The sequence below is a fragment of the Strix uralensis genome, chromosome 6 (assembly GCF_047716275.1).
Source record: "Strix uralensis isolate ZFMK-TIS-50842 chromosome 6, bStrUra1, whole genome shotgun sequence".
Classification (NCBI taxonomy): Eukaryota; Metazoa; Chordata; class Aves; order Strigiformes; family Strigidae; genus Strix; species Strix uralensis.
Window position 1 is genome coordinate 14,047,135 of NC_133977.1, and position 6,264 is coordinate 14,053,398.

At 46.5% G+C, this 6,264-nt stretch overlaps 1 long non-coding RNA gene across 1 annotated transcript; it reads left to right on the top strand.

Moving 5' to 3' along the window:
* Positions 1 to 1,925: 1,925 nt before the first annotated feature.
* Positions 1,926 to 3,127, top strand: LOC141944939 (uncharacterized). Its single transcript, XR_012629372.1, has 3 exons — positions 1,926 to 1,941; positions 2,386 to 2,536; positions 2,969 to 3,127. It is a non-coding gene; the product is annotated as an uncharacterized LOC141944939 (long non-coding RNA).
* The last annotated feature ends 3,137 nt before the right edge of the window (positions 3,128 to 6,264 follow it).

The window sequence follows — 6,264 nt, forward strand, 5'->3', positions numbered from 1 at the left end:
TAAATGTGTGAGGTCCCACGAGTGAGTCTGTGGGTGTACTGCAAAGCAGCCTTCATGATCATGTCCCCCTTCCCAGGGGGAGGAGGTGAGCCAAAGCCGGATGCCATGTGGACACTCGCTTCATGGAAAAGAGTCTTGTTTCAGTGTAGATAAAATGATCCCCAGCTGACTTTGCTTGACTGAGTAAGTATGTCCTTTCCACAGAGCGTACACGTCATTTCATCATGTATGCATTTACTGGGGCCATTTCTCTATTCATCCTACAGGCTTGATCAAATTCTCCTATTTCCAAGAGCTGAGCTAATGCTGCAGGTGCTCCTGCTCACTGCAGCTGTGAGGCAAAACCTTCATTTAAACCTCAAGGAGAGGTATTTGTGTTAATGTGTCAGATGTCACATTTGTGAAGGGCTACAGGGTGAGCATGAGCATCTACTATGACTCAGGTGGTATGCTGTAACTTGGTTGTCTGTTTGTACCCAAAGAAAAAAACTGAATTCAGTTTCCCAGTGGTTGAATGGTGTTAAACATACGTGGACAGCTAAAATGGCCTAGATTTGAAAGTTGATTAAGATGAACCTAATTAAGACTAAAGTAGCTGTGAATGTGAGTATCCCCAGCAGCATTTGATGCAGTTTAACACACTCGCCTTAAAATCAGACCTTTAGTTAATGGAGACTAAATTTCTTGTTTGACAAGTGCTGAGCTGGAGAACTACCCATGGATACAGGGCAGCTCCCAGCAGGTTAATGCATGGCTGCTGCCCAGTGATTCAAAACTGGCAGCAAGGTGAGAGAACAGGGCAGTTAACCAAAAAGCTCTGTGGTAAAGAAACCCCAGTGTGTGAGGCCATGTTTTGTCATTATAATCCCTTGTGCTTTGCCTGAGCCATGTGGCAGTAGTTCCTTTCATAGCTCATCCCTGGGGCACAGGGAATGCCAATCTCCCATTTGTAAATTAGCTGGTGCACTGATAAATTAGACAGCAATGTGAGCTGCAGCAGATTAATGCACAGTTACTCCCCAACAGTCAATGTGGTACTGTGTTTTCATCGCTCTTGTCTTGCCAAAAGGAAGAGAGGAGTGCAGAGGTGCTAGCTGGTGGTCAGGGTGCTCTCAGCATTTGCCACCCACCATCCTCCCTGTGCCTGTCCTCTGGAGGAGCTGAGGAGACCCTGCCCAAGCCTGGCCCTCATTGAAGGGCAGCATCTCTCCCTCGCAAAAAGACAGCCACTGAGGAGGTTGCAGCAGCAAGGACACAGCCTGGGGAAGTGAGCCAGCCCATGGTCGTGTTGAGGGATATGACTACCTCGGCCCCTCCATCTCCTCTGGCAACAAGGTGAGGCCAGTATCTCCCATGACTGTGTCAGGTGAACCTGGCTGCTTCCCATCACCTCTGGGGAAAAGCTTTTCTTGCCTTTGTCTTGGAGCGAGGTTGGGGTTAGCATAGATGCACCTCAGCCTGGGAAGCCTCACTCTAGGTTTCATGGGGAAACACATTGTTCAGCCTAGAGTTTCTAGGTTTCATGCATTGTTCAGCCTGGAGTAAGTCTCTGACCCACTGCTGAGCTGGCAGCTTTGTCCTCTGTTTGCACGAGCAGCTGAGAGATTTTCTGTACTAAGTGAATGTCCTCCCAGCTTGGAAGGGGCTGTGCTGTTAATTCCTCTGCTTGGCAAGGCTTCTGCACTTGTGTTTTCCTCTGAATCACAGAGTTCAGTGGTGCAAACCACTCTGTCACTGTAACTGAAACTCAGGCAAGCTAGACAGCCCATACCACAGACACAGCTTTTAAAATGAGCTCTTTCTATTACCTATGTAGAGAGAAGTCCCTAGGAATCATCCTCCACTCTTTCTCTCAGCTCATTAGGGCATATGAATGACTGCTGACTAACAGAGGGGAGATGAGCAGGAACAGGAGTCTCCTGGAGGCCTGGAGCAAGCACAGTATGTTTCCATTTGGGGCAAGTAACTTCTTGTGCTGTGACTGTGTGGGAAGCAAGGAGTGAATTTTTCACCTTGACTTCCAGACTGTACAGAATGAAGCCTTCCTGGATGAGGGAAAGCTGAACAAATGTGGCTACTTTGAATCAAAACCGCCTTTTTGTTGTACTCTGATGCAAACATGAAACAAGTTGTACAGTTTTGGCATGATCCTCAGCCTGATGTTTTTCAGTATTTATTTTACATTGTTTCAGATGGATTTCAATGAATATAATTTATTCACTATCCATTTGGCATCTTCATCTGAGCTTAATCTTCATCTGTGGCTTGAGTAAAATGAATATTTCAGACCTTAAATTATGTATGCACTGCAGCACTGCTGACATCTCAGGCTTAAAGACCTTTGTGCCATTATTTAAGTCTCACAAATTTTTTGTTGTTTCCTAGAAAATGATGGGGAACTTTCGCTGGCCTGCTGGACAGCAGTGCCTGGCTGCAGCAGATCGTGTGCCTCAGGATGTGGATGGGGAGGCTGGCGGAGCTGCTCCCATGCTGCGAGCTCCTGCGAGCTCAAGAGTCTCCTTTTTGGACACCAACCGTGAGCCCTTTGCTTTCCCCCTTCAGCGGCGGTGGGCCACGCTTCTCCTCTCCCACCTCTGTTTTTCCCTTTGTTGTGGATTTCTCCCTGCTAGGCATTTTCTTGGCCAGGCTTTCTGGATTTATTCCCCCCTCTCCCTTTATTCCCTTCTCCAGTGAGCATAGTGCAGCTCCCTGGCAGTTGCCATAGAGATAACAGAGCCTTATCTCTACCTCTGCTTTTCTCTCCCTTTGTGAAAGGTGCTCCTGCCCCTCTATAGCTTGGCTGGCTGAGCCAGCTGCATCATCCCAAATGTGCCAGCCTGCCCTGCTCCCCGCCACATAAGCAGGCTGTCCTCTAGACTGACCAGTTGGGTACCCTGTCCTGGGATGGGCAGCTTAGCCATTATATTGTACTTGAGGCTCTCAGTAAGTCACACTGATCTGTGCACAGGAATGGAGGACACTGAATCTCCAAGTAGCCCCATGGTGCGACTGGACTGGATGATCCTGCCTGCCCTTCCCAGCTCTGTGCCCCTAAATCTCAATCCACCTTCTACCTTCAAGCTGCCAGGGACTCTGGTCTTCCTTGGGTACAATGGCCAGAGTGTGAGAGTGCCAGTGCCTGTGAACACCGGGGTGCCGTGAACACCGGGGTGCCATGAACCCTTGCTCGCCTGGGTGGGATGTGCAGGAGAGAGGCAGATGGACAAAGAAGGGGTAAGAGACCTCACCATGGTTGGTCCTTTCATTTCCCTCCCTCTGGGCCCTGGCCATGACTACAGGTTGCTGCAATCTGTAGTTGACTCAGTAGCAGTACTGTGAGATTCGGTGCTGATGACTGGTTGGGAGATGAGAGGTAACTGTTTTTCCTCCAGATCTAATCTCACACCCCAGGGGGAAGAGATCATGTGGAAACTAAGTGCTGAGAGTTAGTGTCCTCTGCTGACCTCATCAATACAATTATCTGAAAAGATGACTTTTACTTGGCTGCTTTGTGCATGCTGTTCCAGAGCTATTATCTTGGATGTTGACTCAAAATGATCAATATGCCTTCAAGAAGTTTGTCCTAAATCCTTCTGACAAATTATTAATAGAAGTCATTTGAGCAGTCGGACTACTCAGAAAACTTAGACTTTTTACTGTTCAAAAGCTTGGCTGCTGGGAATGCAGTATGCAAAATATTAATTTTACTTTACACTTTTCTAAGAAGAATTTCTGACACAAGAGAAGCTTCATTCTTTTGAAGTGCAGTAGAAATAGCAACACAACCACTCTGAACTCCAAGGCTACATTTGATCAGATGCAGACAGAGGTGCTTGAAGAGCCTGTATTTTCCTCCCACATTTGCAGACATTTAGAGGAAATATTGTGTCTTTTTATGGCAAAAATGAACAGAACAGCAGAGAACTTTGAAAAGTTCAGAAAAGGTAGTGTATTTAAACAGAGTTTCTCAAGCACTGCAGGACAAAACCTGTCCTGTTCACACCTAAACTGGAATAAAGGAGGGAGATTATGAACTAAGTGATACTTCTAATGTACAGTACCAGTTATTTGTTGGACGTTACAGAAAATATTGTCTTTGTCACCTTCAGTAGGGCACAGGGGATTTGACTAGAGGTAGAATCACAGAGAGATGACTGTCTTCCCTGCAGAGACTCAGATGGAAGAGATGCTTTGACGGGGAAATCAGATGCAGGACAAAGACCTTCTGATCACAGCTGGTTTCAGTGAACTTATTTTAATGGGAAAACTCTGAGCTGAGGACAAACTCTGCTGATGTCTCAGAGTTGTGCATTGCAATAAAGGAGTTGTGGGAGTTTTATTTTCAATACTTCCAAGATTTTTTGCTCCCTACTGACACCACTACTAAAATGTTAAACGATCTGAAGGGATGGAGAACAGCCCACTCGCAGTGTTTTCTTTCCTGCCAAGCAGCCACTAACAGGGCAATTTTACCAATCGGGCAGAATCCAAAGAAAATTTCACTGCAACTTTGTAAAATCTGCCTCTGTCATTCAAGAGAGGAAGAATTGCCTGCAGAGAAAGTGCTGACTTGGCCCTCTGATGCCTAAAGCTGAGTTTGAGACATCCCAAGTTGTTTTGGGCAAGTGCCTGCTCCTTGTACACCTCCTTAAAGTATGACTGATAGTTTCTTAGTGAGGCTGGGCTGTTCTTGAGACAAGCTGTTCCTGGCAGTGACAATATTGTATGTTTGAGGTCCTGCCACCACAGGATACTGATCTTGTCTGGAGACTTTTTGCTCCAACTGAAGGATAGCTATAAAAATCAAAATGCAGGATGTGGAAAGTATAAAACTAGTTCATATAAAACCAGCTTCTGTCATCAGATTACTCTCCAGTACATTGGATTGTGGGCCAAGGTTATTCAGCCATGTGCCCACTGTCACTACCTCTGGATTTCAGGTTTTTACTGCTTTTGAAGATTGCTGCTTGTCCCGTGGCTGATTGAGTGTTTTAGGCCTTAAAACAGTCCCAGCAGCACTTCTGAGCCGCTGGGATTATAACTATGAAATAGTTAAAAAAAAAAGGGACTACTTTCGCCCCATGCTGACTTGAGAAAGTAGATCAAACAGATAACAGCTTTGAGATAACACAGATGTGGATATGTTTCCCCCAGAACTGTAGCCTTGCATCTGTTTAGGATTGCAACAGCTGTACGTGTGCATGTCCTGTCCAGCACAGCCAACCTGTTGTCCAGCGGGAGCAGCCATTGACTCGAGCAGCCTGTCTGGCACCCGATGTGCTGGCTGCTACCAGGGTAGGGAGGGACTGAACAGGGTAGGCTCTGCTGAACAGTGTTGCTGCAGCTGAAATAAAACTGCAGTGGCTGAAGCCAGTGGTTCTGCTGGCTGGGTGAAGGATGTTCCAGCTGTACTGATCACTACATAGTTTCCAGAAATATATCTGTGTATCTTCTCCCAGAGTATTCTGAAAAAAGCTCCAGGGCAGCAGCAAGGGACACAGGTGGCCAGTGGCTCCAACACAGCCCCAGTTCTAAGGGGAAAACTAGTCTAAACGTATAAAAGTCTGTGTGCATCTGTGTCTGAAGCAGACACTGTGTTTTTCACTTCTTTCTCATGCAACTGAGCCAGAGGGGCTGCCCGCTCACCTGGCTCACCATGAGCTCTAGGCGAGCCTCCGGGGCAGCCTGAGCGCCAGCTTATCGAGGGCTTGTGTTGGGAAACTCGCAGTGACCTTGCCTTTGCAGGTTGCCCAGATATTCGTGCCTGTGGTGTCTTCATTGCCCCCACCTTGTGGTGCTTATGGATATGGCCCAGCACAGCTGTCTGTGGTACCGCTGCCCTGGCTGGATGAGTACATACAGTGTCTGCTTCTTCCAGAGACAGTTCAGAGAGCAAACAAAATGAATATGTCCCATATTAACACATCATCAGTAGTCAAGTATACAAAGGAAGAAGATGGTGGCCTCCATGGAAATCATCTGAGTGAAGCCAAAGGTGCTTGTAAATTTCCACTTCTTCTTGACAAGATATTCTTTGCAAAAAAAAAAAATTGTGTTTTGAGCATAAACTCTACCTTGCTTTAGGGTTGGAGAATCCTGGGGGTTTTCTTGTTTGTTTGTTTGCTTGTTTCTTCTTGCACTGATTTCCTGGCAATTCCTGCTTGAAAGCTTTACTGGACAATGACTGAATCCTTTTGTCTTGCCTGCCAAATAAAGCAGATCATCACAAGCAAAACATTTAATGTATCACGTTTTGCAGACAAA